Raw genomic sequence first — 14,572 nt, 5'->3', positions numbered from 1 at the left:
CCCTCAGTTAAATATGTGGACAGTTGTGCTTGTTGTGTTGAGTATCTAAAAATGATTGTAAATTAAAGCTGCCAGCAGTGATGAACGGGCCCTCACACACGTTAGAGGTAGCAGCAGCCTCAGTGACCACAGCACACAGACGGTCTGCAGCTGAAAACACACGCAAACACACAATAAAATGTAAAAAAAATAAAAATCTAAACATCTACACTTCTCTCTCTCTCTCTCTCTCCGGCTGGAGGACGAGGCAGCAGGAAGCGGGCGGTCCAGTTTTTCTTCTTCATTAGTGTTTGTGCCTGCAGGTGTTAAATAATATTAATGACCTCCAACATCATTACTTACCTCTGCGCTCGGCCTCGCCTCAAGTGATTTTATCGACTCCCGACTCCTTGGTCAGTGTGTGTGTGTGTGTGTGTGTGTGTGTGTGTGTGTGTGTGTGTGTGTGAGATTATTCTGCTGCGATATTATCAGGAACTTTAATAAGTTGATTAGCGGTGAGGCGCTATCTGCTAACTGGATCTAGATGATGATGTTGATTGGACGGAGCGCGGCGCCATCCATCTTTCTGATTGGCTAATAACTGAAATCCATCACTGTTTCGGCCGGCCGGTCTGTGTGTGTGCGTGTGTGTGTGTGTGTGTGTGTGTGTGCGTGTGTGTGTGTGTCATCCTCTCTCTAGTCCTCTTGTTCCCTCCCCTTTATCTACTCGGGTTCATTTTATTCGCCGCCATCTCTTTTCTTCTTCTCTTGTTCTGTTCTTCCTCTACTTTTGTTTATTTTACCTTTCTCTCTCTCTCTGCTTCTGTTTCATTTTCTCTGTTTCTACTATAAAATTTATTTTTTTGCTCTTTCCCCCCTTTCTCTTATTCTCTCTTAACTCTCTCTCTCTCAGTTTGGAGAGCCACCTCTTAACCAATAGAGTCAAAGTCTTGACGTCACTTCCTGTATAGCCTCACATCAGTGCTGGTGTTAATATTGACATTGACTCCAAGTTTATAAAAATAAGCATTTTATGGGTCAGAAATGGCTCAACATGCCATCTGCTGTTTTAAATCAGCCCTGAACCTTGCAAAGCCAGTGCAGACATAGAGTTGACTGATTGGGACTTATCAACGTCATGAAATTTATATATTTTTTAAAAATGTTAATGCCCCAAAGGCTACGTACTGACACTCCCCTGCAGACACAACAGGTCAGCTACAACACAGGTGTCACACAGAAACTACCAGCTCGTCATTACTGTTCACGCTACACTGAGCGGTGGTCAGTCGATGTCCCCTTACCTCGTGTCACACAGTACATAGCCACAAGGCCACCATCTTTCACTAACCTGAACCTTGTTGTCTAAACCTGAACACAGACAGGATTCAGGATGTGAATCCAGGTCTCTGCTGTCAGAGTCCTGCAGTTTGTGCACCTGCTATCCACCCCGACCTCTGACCTCAGAGCCATATCGAAATGTAGCGTCATTCATTCTACAAATTCTGTGAACATCATCCAGGCAGCAATTACGCTTGTCAACACAACGTCATCGGGAACAGTTTAGTTTTACGGGAACGTGATTTGCTGTTTTCTTTTGGAGACAGAATTGCTGCTGTAATTCAATGCAATCACTCATTCAGCGTTTCTTTTATCTGTCTTTTTGGAGTTTACTTTCCATATTCTCAGACCTATATATATATATATATATATATATATATATATATATATATATATATATACACACACACACATATATATACACATTTATACATATATGTATCGATATATATAATATATTTATATATATAAATTTTTTTTTTTTTTTTTTTAAGGAAAAATGCCAAAAATTGTCTTTGTGCAGTTTATCAAATGTGACAATTTGAAGCTTTTACGTGTCAGACATGATAGTAAACTGAATATCTTTGAGTTTCGTACAGCTGATCACACAAAACAAGACGTTTCAGGGCGTCATAATAACTTCGAAGAAATTAAAATAAGCATTTATCACTACTTGCTGACATTTTATAGACAAAACCATGACTCAATTAATTGAGAAAATATTTGGCAGAATAATCAATAATAAAAATAATCATAAGTAGCAGTTGCAGTTTGATATAGATTTAAACCTAAAATAAAAAGAAAGACAATGTGTGAGCATCTGCAGAAGTTTTGTGAGAGAAAATGCAAAAGTAGGTTTTCTTTTTTCTCTCGTCTTTCTACTTTTTCCTTTTTCTTTTTCTTTCTGTAGGTTTGGAGAGCAGAGCTTTGTTCTGTAGGACACACACACACATATAAACTTAGCACAAAAAGTAATTTGTGTTTGGTAGATTGGATTGGAAAGCCCGTTTATTTCCCTTTTAAATGGTGCCACATTTGTAAGGAAAATGCATTTGTGGGATGAGCAGCAGAGCTGAGTATGTGGGTTGCGCCCATGAAAAATTTGCCAAATCTTCTCTGCCAATGCCAAACAGTTTACTCTGCCATTGACTCTTGTTTGGTGTTTGGCTGATTGGATGACTGAAGTTTGAAGAAACAAGACATACTGGCAATTTAACAATTTAGTCATTAAACAAACAGGAGCCTCAGTAGTGTGTGGAAGAACCATACACAGCCACAACAGCCTGGCACCTCCTCCTCATGCTGGTCACCAGCCTGGTCACACACTGCTGTGGGATGGCATCCCATTCTTCAACCAGCATTTGATTCAAGTCAGCCAACATGGTTGTGTTGGTACAAACATCCCACATTTCAACCCACACAGCAATGTTATAAGAACAGACAACAACAGTCGTCAAACTTATATGGAAAAAAATAATAAAATTTCTACGGAGAAAAATCGCTGCAACCCAGTTAGTCCTCCCCACCGACTCTCAAGCACACTGCCTCCCAGAAAACAGCGTCTCTACTGGTGTATAACTTTAGCTTCTGTCTCTTTAAGACCCCCCCTCTCAATGAGCCCCGTCTGTTCTGATTGGTCAGCTTCAGGAAGCTTCCCTTCAGAAGACTTGCTCCGGCACCGGAGGCTACATAAACAAACCTTGAAACAAACTAAAGCAGGACTCCACTTCTTTTTCCTTACTCTAAATATAAACTTCTAAAATACACCCGTACAGGTTGGAGACCAGGAATCTGACCCAAAATGTGGACAATGTGAACAACACATGGAAAAACCTTTGCAACAAAGGCTACAGAACGGACGGCCCTTTGTGGGCATGCAGTCATCGGTAAGGTAGAAAAAACCATTACGAACGAAGCGTTCAGAGCAGGAAGCATTTCTACATACTTTCATCTCAAGTTTTGGAACTTTGACCATGTTTAACAACCAACATCATGACAGGATATAAATAACTGATCTGGTTAAGTTTAGACACATAAATCACTTGGTTGAGTTTAAAGAAAGATCATTTGTTTAGTTATAATAATAATCACATGGTTAATATACGGGACAATCGCTGTCATGGTTTTTATAAAGCAGTAGCCGGGTTTTCAACTAAAATTTTGACTGAACTTCCAAAATATCTGCAAAAGAAAATTTTGTTCATCAAGATAAACACCTGGTGACGCAAAGTCTCCAGTGGGTACCATTGAACCACTGCAGAAGCGGACACAGCGACATGATGATGTCATTAAAAAGAGATGATGTCATTAAAAGAGCGACAGTCAAAGCTCAGACGATGGAAAACATGATGGAAATATGACATTTCTGTTCGTTTCATGTATTAATTTGAGGAAGGTTAGTCTCCTCATCGCTGCACACAGATCTGATGTTTCAGTGAAGTCACATGATTCATGTGCTTTTGTTTATTCACTAAGTCTGTTTACACTTGATTCATATCTACACAACCACTTTTACATCTCAGACAACAGCAAACACTTTTTTGTGATATTTTGGGAGTTTTTCAAATTTCCGGGTGTTTCCACTCAAGTTTTTTGGATGAATGTGCACCAAGTGTTGACTCATGGTTGAAAACAGGAAGTGAAAGTCTGTTGTTTTGTTGATCCGCCATGCGTGGACTCTATAATCGCTCTATAATAACATCACCTGATTCCCACTGTTGCTCCCATCAACATTACTACAGCTGCTACAGGTTTCTGTCACTTCAACATAAACATGTTGTTTTGTGGTTTTTGCTGAAACAATCAATTGTCATTTTTCTGTGGAGGACAAGTGTTAGACAGGTATAAAATGAAGGAAACAAACATGCACTGTACTCATAGAGACACACACACACACACACACACACAAGCATCAGTAAAGTACAAAAGAACACACAAACATACCGATCACATGTTCAGAATCACATGTAACCGTGTGTGTGTGTACTGAAAGCGCACAAATACACACACACACTGTTTTATAACTTGCTCTAATTAATTCCTGCCTACTTTTCTCTGCTGTAATGTTTCCACACCTCGCTGTCTGACACACCTGTTGACTGGTGTGTGTGTGTGTGTGTGTGTGTGTGTGTGTGTGTGTGTGTGTGTGTGCAGCCACGTCACTCTGAGTAATTAGTCTTTGGGCTGAGCAGAGAGTCAATACACTGTTTCTACAGCAGCCGAAACTCCTGAGACTCACCGTGTCACACACACACACACACACACACACACACACACAGAGAGAGAGAGAGAGAGAGAGAGAGAGAGAGACGCAGCAGTAGCAGGTTAGATTAATGTGTGTTGTGTTTGTCGTCCCGGAGGAAAGCAGCTCACTTAATAAAGAAAAATAATTCCTTTCCTTCTTCTCTGGATTCCCTTCACTTTCTGGAAGCTGTGTGTGTGTGTGTGTGTGTGTGTGTGTGTGTGTGCGTGTGTGTGTGTGTGTGTATAGTAATGAAAACACACTAAACTATACCTCTCTATTCCCTTCTGTTTTCAGGTTCAAGGTTATTGTCGTTCGTAGTTAACTTCCACCGTGCAGTTTTTATGTACACAGTCTTGTGTCTTTGACTTTTTTTTATCAAAGAAACAGATATTTTCCAACAGAGTTATTCATCTTTTGGTCTGATGATTCAATCAGGAGAAGTTCATGCCAATTTAAGCTCTAAAAGTGCTCAAACTACAGTGGAAACTGTTTATAGTGATCACGGTTACAGTGATCAGCTGCTTATATGGATCAAAAAGCTCGAGACAGAATCATTCCTATACAAATGCTATATGCTAAAAATAATTTGCTTATAATAATCAATAGTCCTCTTACAGCAGTCTCCAGCTCAACGCAGTCTCTCAAGTGGATAACACATGATTGCATGTAAGACACTGCCTTGGATCTCTGACAACCAGCAGCTGTAATCCAACAATTACAGGAAGAAAACCATTAGCTCAGTTTAGCTCATTCATGAAATTGCCATTGAATTATGGGTTTTGAGGATTTCCCAACATGTAGGCCTAGTAATCATAGTAGTAGATATCTGACATGACGCTCATCTGGGTTTGAGACATTCAACTGGCTGGAATATTCATGTGCAGATTATACGGTAAATTAAATCTAAACTCTTCCTTCCTTCTCCAATTTACACGTGTCATCCTCACATGCATGAAAAAAAATGCATGGAAACAGTCTGATCAACAAGTGTTGTGTGTGTATCCTGAGATCACGTTTTCAGTCTCTGGAGAGTAGTTCTGTGTAAAGCAGACGCCACTGAGCATGTGCGGGAACGCGTTTCTGTTTACAGCTTCGCTAGCTTGTTGTGCTACATATCGCATCCTCTGTACTATGAACACGATTTCTCAAAAAACTTATGTACAAAATCCCGCACATGCTCAGTAGCGTCTGCCTTACACAGAACTACTCTCCAGAGACTGAAAACCTGATCGCTGTTATTAGTATTTGGAGCCGTTTCTAAACAAACTAACATGACCAAACTCTTCATGATGAAGGAACATGTGACCCAGTGCAGCGATGTGACTCACTGATGTGTTTTTAATCATTTCTGGACAACAACGGAGGAATAAGATATATCAGGCTTTGGATACACACACTCACTCATTGTTGGTTTGGTTCTAAACTTGAGATTTGAAGCCTCATCATTGAAACATAAGATACACAACAACAACCTTTGTTTAACAGTAATTTACCACTTTGCTGTCTGAAGGAACAATGTAGCGATTCGAGACAATTCAAACATTTTAATTTGCACAATTTTTTTTAAAACTCAGCCCCTTGATTCCTGCAGGGCTCTTTAAGCATCAGTAACACAAAACCGAACATCAGAGTGGACTGGCGAGATTTGCTGAGTGTTTTTCCTGAGGATAACACACACACACACACACACACACACACACATACACACACACACATACTCCAGTTGAAGGAGAGTTGTATCATCATTTAGCCTTGTTTTATTTCCTGTGTTTCCTCATTAGAAGCAGCAGATTAAAGCTGCCCGGCCATTGGTCTTCATTTGGGCCAACACACACACTGCTAATGGACCTGTGTGTGTGTGTGTGTGTGTGTGTGTGTGTGTGTGTGTGTGTGTGTGTGTGTGTGTCCCAACATACATGCATGTGTTTGTGCTTGTTAAATTGTGTGAGCTTGTATGGACAATTTGTTACTTCGAGTGTGTGTGTGTGTGTGTGTGTGTGTGACCGGCTGTGTAATTAGCCGGGTCAGGCTAATTGACCTTGTGGTGTGAGGGCGTGTTAGCCGCAGATTGCTAGCGTTAGTCGAGCTGTGAGTGTGAGCAGTGATGGATGTGTTTGAGATCTCGCTACACAAACCGACAGAAAAAAACCAACAGAAACCGTCTGAACCAAAGTGAACCTGCAGGATTTTACTTGTTCTTATTTATAAATGATTGTCAGGGTCACAACACCGAGCAAACCAGCCAATCAGCTCATCTACGGCTTCACACAGTACTTTAGGGAACCAGTTTAGCTCCTGGTTGCTGTTTTCTTACAGCTGTAAAGATCTGATTTTCATTTTAGGAAATCATGTCAGAAAACTGGTTTCCTTTCTCAAAATAAAAAAATTGTGTTCTACAGAATTTTTATTCTACAAATATCAAATGTTTTGTCCATCAAACTGTGTAGATTTGGTTTGATTGAATTGAAGCTGTGGTCAGATTGAATACATGCAGGTTAAAATTGAATTAAATGGTGTTTTGAAACTGTTACTGTTCATTAAGTTTAGATATATGTGTAATTATACAGATAAAACATCACAGGTGGTCACTTTAAAATTAAAAGAGATTGAAATATCTGGTGTTTTAGTTTAACATTTTGTCATTTTGTCAATGTCCACCACTTCAGTCCAGACTGACCAAATTTGCTTCACACATGTTTCATGTTTCCTGGAGGATGAATCCTGGTGACTGTGGTGATTCTCTGGTGTTTCCTCTAGCGCCACCATGAGGTCGACTATCTGAAATATTACACTGATTGCTGTGAAATTATCTTCACACATACAAACTAAACAGCTTGTTAAAGCTGCAGCGTTGGTGACGAGTCTCTGCGTGTTCGTCATCGTCATCCATTGTAAATATAAAAGTACTGATTAGTGCAGCTTTAACTACATGTTGTTGTCTTCTGTACTTTTACTTCTGCACATCTCCAGCCTCTATATTTATATTCTGAGGCTCTACTGAAATATCTTTGCATGATTAACAGTTAAAAACTCCTTATTTATCTTCTTTATGCAGCCCCTCAGTTCAGCCTCTGTCTGAAACAGGCCGTTTTAGCTCCTGTCTCTTTAAGGCCCCGCCTCCTGATGAGCCCACTCTGTTCTGATTGGTCAGCTTCAGGAAGCTTCCTTGGTCTCTGGAGGCTACGTAAACAAACTATAGTAGCAGGATTTCACTTCTTTTTCTCCTTCTTTACTCCAAATGTCAACTTCTTAAAATGTTGGAGCTGAATCACGTCTGAAATATGAGAGTCAGCGACAAAGACGCACGTTTATGGACACGAATGACAAGCTGACATCATCTCGTTGGGAAAGTTTTAAAAAAAGCATCACAAACAAAGCGCCCGGAGCAGCTGAAACCTGAACTTTGACTTGCAGGGACTTTTTTTTTTACATATGTTCATCTCAAGTTTTAGAACTTTGACCATGTTTATCATAGAAATCCAACATTACAACAGTATATAAATAACAGAAAATCACCTTTTAACTTCTCCTTTTAATTGTAACTCACACATAACCTTTGTTGAAGCACTGATACATGAGTAAAGGATTTGAACACATGCTGAACATAATCAGTATTTTTTATGATTTTAACCAGATTGAAACTTATTAGTTGGATAAAAGTGTGATTACTGACTAAACTAAAGGTAAAACAACACATCCAATCACTTGTGATAATCTATATTTAACTTGTGATCAGTAATAGATCGTATAGATGTGATGTCTGACACTGATTCAGATTTATAAACTGTTTTGCGGCTGCGGTGAAGTCGGCCTGCAGCTAACAAGCAGGATGGATTTGTTCTTCAGATGTAGTCCTGACCTGTGATCGGCCTCCTCGCTCTGTACAGATCCACTCTGCAGCGGCGGCGGCGGCAGTTTATCGACGCCTCATGGCTTTTATGATTTATACCGAGAAACATCCAGCCACTCGCTGGCTCGCTCGCTCACTCGGTCCGGCGAGCCTTTTTACAAATGATGAAACGATAAAAATAGGAAGTCATATTTCCTCACAAAAGCTTTTTTTTTTTTTTTTTGGGTGAAAAATTAAGAGCGGAGCTGTGGAGATGGATGAGGCTTTAAAGTGACGGCGGTGGTCTATGACTGCTATTGAATGGACCGCATCCTTAACAAATGTCCCCATCACTCCTACCTCCCTCGCCCCCCCCTCCCTCGCCCCCCCCCTCCTCTCTCTCTCTCTCTGCAGAAGATGGATGTGTGTGTGTGTGGCCTATGACAGAGTAATGTGTCCTGGCATGCTAGTTGGGTTTATTAGCAGAAACTAGTTATTTCTGCCCCCCCCACACCCCCCCGCATGTGTGTGTGTGTGTGTGTGTGTGTGTGTGTGTAGCAGTGATAGATGCAGTGTGGCTCCTGTTGATTTTGTTCATTTGTCAAACGGCTGGAGAAAGGGTTAATAAGCTCTCTCTCTCTCTCTCTCTCCTTTTCTTTTTCTATATTTCATCTCTCTGTCTCTCTATTACAGGAAAAAAAAACTCATTTGGTTTCATACGCAGTTGTTAATTTACAAAAATAAATTATTTTCAGTGTGTAGTTTTGTGTATTAAATGATATATTAGTACCTGCTGTGTTACTTAATTATTAGCAGGATTATGTAATTTGACATCATACAGGAAATGTGCTCGTTATAGTTTTTAAGAAACAACCTGATATGCTAATATATCACTTAAACTACGTGTTTTATGGCAGTTAAATAGTTAAGAATCTGATTTATTAAGATTTTTTTACAAATGAACAAATCAAAATATATTGAATTATATATATCTCCAACTTGACACTTTTGCCATTTTTGGGGGGTTAAAATAATAATAATAAAATAAATAATTCCCATTTTCATTCCCATCTTTCCTTTTTCCCTTTTTTCTGTTTCACTTACATTTTTATGCTTCCACTTTTTTATCAAAGATACAACTTAAAATGTCTTGTTTTGTCCCGATCAACAGTCCACAACACACAGATATTCAGTTTACTGTCACAGAGGGCACAAGAAACCAGAAAATATTCACATTTGAGAAGCTGGAATCAGAGAATTTTTTTCTTAAAAAAAATGACTCAAAACGATTAGCAAAATAGTTGGCAATTAATTTTTTGACAATCGACTAATTGTTACAGCTCTAGAAGAATATTAAATTTCATTCACAAATGTCTCGACTTCTTCTTCTTGCCTGCTGTGTTTCCAAATGTAACACAAATTTTAACCAAATTTCCCAAAAATCATCAGAAGAAAATTCACTTTAATGCACGTTTCCATCCACGACTGTTCTGTGAATATTAGGAGATAAACAGTTGGCGGCACTAATTCTCCCGTCTGAGCCATTAAACTTTAAACACCGCAGAAGAAGAAGAAGACACAACGAGATGACTCCGGGTGCGTCTCAGTAACCACCACTTGAGTCTTGAGCACTTAAGTGCATATTCACACTCTCTCACGTCTGAAATATACCAACACGCACCACACTTAACACACACTTGATGCACACTTCTTCTAACACCACTTAGAAGTGATATTCAGAGCCAAGTGTGTCCCACAGTTCACCACAGTCATGTTGTGCAGCAGCAGTCCAGTTGTTGGTGGTCGTGTGTCTGTTTACGACCGACAATAATCAACAAGAAGAAGTTTATAAGTTGGATTTAGTGTGAATATTATTATTCATATCAAACCTCCACAAATGTTTATCACATGATATTAACAATTGATTGGTTCTTCTTGATGGGATTGATCAGACTAATATTGCATATCTGACACCGTTAACATAAATATATCTATTATCAAGGATTTTGAGAAACATGTTTCACTCTCAAAAAACGTCATCAGACAGAAACTATTCAACATAACGTTCATCTTGTCTCAGTAAACCGTAGACTGGATAAAAATATGGACGTAGTTACCGTGACGTCACTCGTTGGTTTCTGAAGAGCAGTTTTGAAGCTCAAAGTGAGCCGCTCCGGCCGTCGCCATCTTGGCAGTGCGTGACTCTGCCCTAACTCCCAGCCAATCAAAAATGGGCAAAGAGGCAGAAGAATGGCTGAAACAAGCCACCTAGCGGCTGGCGGACCTGTCACTCAAAGCAGCCATGTCCTTCATTATGCAGAACTTTACAGCTTAATAAAATTTAAACGGGTGAGTTATAAAAAAATTCACCCCCCGTACAGTTGTCATGAAAGAGGAAATTAGCTACAGAGACCTAAACCGTTGTTTGTACCAGACTGTAAACATGTTTATTTCTGCTGTAAAGTTGGACATATTAACATGGAGGTCTATGGGGATTGACTCACTTTTAGAGCCTCAAGTGGTCGTTCAAGGAACTGCAGTGTTTGGCTTCATTTTACAACCCCGGAGGTTACTGCTTGCAGTAAACCTACATGCTTCTAGATAAGTTGATGTAATATCTTTATATTTCTCCTCTCAGCTCCTGAATGAATGTTTTTTTTTTACTGTCATCTGATTGTAACTGTTATACCGACTCTCACGTTAATGAATCATAGGAGCTCATATCAGCTACTTGGCCTCTGTGACACAAGTAGCCACTTGACTACTTGCAAATACTGTTAAGTGTTTGTGTTCGGACGAACTCAAAGTAACATGTGAGCAGAAGGTCACAGTACTCAGGGTTCATAGAGAGTTAATGAATCTCTCAGGCTGATTCCAGGTGCTGTTTTTGGCCCAAAAGCTTCAAACTGGAACTGAGTTTCAGCTCAAATCAGCTAAAATCTGCCTCCAGTCAGCCACAATCAGCCTGACTTGGCTGACTGTGTTAGTTTCTTTGTCTTTGTCTCTTCTGTCTCTTCCATCTGAATATTTAACAACCAGTTTTGACTTTTTCTGTATTTTGTGGTTTTGGTTTCTCTTTAAACAGATCATATTAAGTTCATGTCAAGGTTTAACATACAGAATCTAATAATATAATGTAGTAAAATCACAGTTTTTTAAATTGAAAATGTTTCAGTGAAAGGAACAATTAAAGAAAAGGGGAGGAATAAGAAGAAATGTAGTCAGGAGAGGATGGAAAAAGGACAGAAATTGTTGATTTTCTTCTTCTTTTACTCTTTATTCCAGTTTTATATCCTTCTCTTTCACACCTTTTCTACTTCCTGTTTGTCTTTTTCTCTTCTGCTTTTCCATCTTAATTATTGACGCCTGGTTTCTTTCTGTATTTTTCTTAACAGATCACGTTAAGTTAATATTTAATACATAAGCTGATAACATACTGTAGTAACAGCTTTTTAAACCGACAGTTTGCTTCATCAGTAAAAGAACATTTAAGAAAAAAATGGGAGAGAAAAATGGAGGAATAGGAAGAAAATCAAGAGAGGATGAGAAAAGAAAAAAGAAAAGGAGTGAGGGATGGCGATCAGGAGCGAATAACAGCGAAGAAGAGGAAGAACAGAGCAACACAGTAGAAGAGAAAAAAAGACAGAAAGATGAAGAGGCGACAAAAAGAGGAATAAAGATAAAGTAAGAGGAAAAGGATGGAGGAGAGAAAGATAGACACACACAGACACACTCCTCCCCCTGCTCTCCATCCGTCTCAGCTTGTGGAAATAAGGGCCTCCTCGTTGTCAGGAGACGCCCGCTTGTTATTTTTTTCCCCCTCCTCCTCCTCCCTCGCTCTCTCGCTCTCCGTTCATCCCCGCCTCGCTCGCCCTCCGTCCTGTCGTCCGACCGCCGTTCTGTCATGTGTGAAGGTATCGATTTGCCAGCGTTTTAACCATCAAACTGCAGCTCCGCTTTTTAAACAATATCTGACTGATGCGGGGAGGGAGGGAGGAGGAAGAGGAGGAGGAGGAGGAGGAGGAGGAGGGAGGGAGAGATGAAAGAGGAAACAAGGAGGTGATGAAAGAAGAAGAGGAAAGGAAATGAGAGGAGGAGAGAGAGAAGAGAAAGTGGAGAAAAGGATCAAAACAGAGAGTAAAGAAACATGAGACATGAAAAGAAAAAGAGAAGATGATACAAAAAGATGGGAAGAGGAGAGAAAGAGAGAGGAAAGGAGGAGGAGGAGGAGAGGAAGATGAAAGAAGGAGAGGAAAAGAGAAGTAGAGAAGGAAACCGTGAGGAAGAAGACAGAATGAAAAAAAAGGATGAAAAGGGATGAAAGGATGGATGGAAGACAACGTGAGACATAAAGGAAAGAAAAAAGAAGAAGGAGATTACAGGAAAAGATGGAAAGAGGAGAGAAAGAGGGTAAAAAGGAGAAGGAGAGGAAAAGTAGAAGAGGAGGAAATTAGGAGGAGGAAGAGAAGAGAAAGCAGAGAAAAAGAAGAACGAGGAGGAGAGGAAAGAAATTAAGGAACAGGAGGAAGAGGAGAGGAGAAACACGGGGAGTAAACGGAGAGAAGGACTGAAAGGAGAGAAAAGAGGTGAAAGAAGACTGAAGGAGGAGTAAGAGAGGTGAGAGAGGATGAGGAGGAGAGATGAAGAAGACAATTAGGAGAGGGAAAGAACAGATGAGTGGAGGAGAAGAGAGAGTGAGAAGGATGAAAGAGGATGAGGAGGAAGAGAGGGTGATAAAAGAGAAGAAGAGGATGGAAGAAAGAGAGGAAATGATGGAAGGAGGAAGATGAGGAGGGAAAAATGAGGGAGGATTACGAGGAGGTAAGAAGCCGAAGAGGAGTAAGATGGGAGGAAGGAAGGAGGAGGAAACATGAAGACAAAATAAAGAAAAGAGAAAATGGAGGGAGGACTGGAGAGGGAAAATGGGAGGAAGGAGGAAAAAAGGAAAGGAGGAGGAAGAGGAGGGACAGTTCAAAAGAGGAAACAAGGAGGTGAGAACATGAGAGAAGGGAGGGACAGAGGACAAAAAGGGGGGATGAGGAGGAGAGAAAGAGAGAAGGAAGTTTGAAAAGTTGTTAAAGGAAAAGAGGAGGTGAAGACATGAGGAGAAAAGATGAAAAGAAAAAGATGAGAGGATGAAAAGAGGAGAAAAGGAGGAAAATGAAGGAAATGAGTAGAAGAAAGAAGAAAAAGTGAAAAAGGAGGAAAAAGGAAGAAGAGAAAGGGAGAGAACAGAAGAAGAGGTGAAAAGATGGGAGGAGAGAGGAGAAAGGAGGAGGAAAAGAAGGAGGGAAGATACTAAAGATGGAAAGAGAAGAAGAGAAAGGGAAGCAGGAGAACCAGAGGAGGAAAAATGAAGGAGGAAGAGGAGGAGGAAGCAAGAAAGAGGAAAGGACGTAAGAAAAATAAAGGAGGATGAGACGAAGGAAGAAGTTGAAGAGAAGGATGAGAAAGGAGAAATGAGAGATGAAAGGTGTAGATCAGAGAAGAGGAGAAGAAGAGAAGAGGAGTGAACGAGACTTGAAGGAAAGAAGAGGAAGGATAGAGAAAGAGAGAGGAAGAAGAGCAGCGAGAAAAGGAGGAAGATGAGTCCAAAGATGATTGTTGAGGACACGTAATCCATAAAAAAAGAAGAAGAAGAGGGGAGCGGATGGAGACGTCTCTCATGGTTATGAGACGCTGTGTTTTCCTGTGTGTCCATAAAGGCACCACAGACAGCCAATCAGATTCAGAGCACCTGGACGGAGAGCTCCCATAGGACAAAAGGCCAAATCCCAGCGTTGTACTGGTTCTCTCACCTGGACTCATCACAGCAGCTGCAGACTTTAACCTCACCGCACTCACGCACTCACATTTACATTTACATTTATTCTTTCAGTTGTTTACTTTATTACAATAAATACCTTTAATTTACCGTCATCCATTGTGTCCATTGTGTCGTATTTGTCATGGCCTTAGAGCCGGGTTATGACACCTTTAAAGCTCCATCATCACGCTGGTTTCACCTCCGAGGACGGACGGAGTCATCAGAGCAGAAAACAGAGAGAGAATGAAACAGATGGAGGGACAGAAGAAGAATAAAACCAATTTAAAAAGCAAGTGATGGAGGAATTTAGAGGAGAGATGTGAGAAATTTGTCATGTTTCACTCCGTCTCCTCGGAATTAACGTTTATATACC

This window comes from Thunnus albacares, chromosome 2 (genome assembly GCF_914725855.1).
Source record: "Thunnus albacares chromosome 2, fThuAlb1.1, whole genome shotgun sequence".
Classification (NCBI taxonomy): Eukaryota; Metazoa; Chordata; class Actinopteri; order Scombriformes; family Scombridae; genus Thunnus; species Thunnus albacares.
This window is presented reverse-complemented; position numbering follows the sequence as displayed.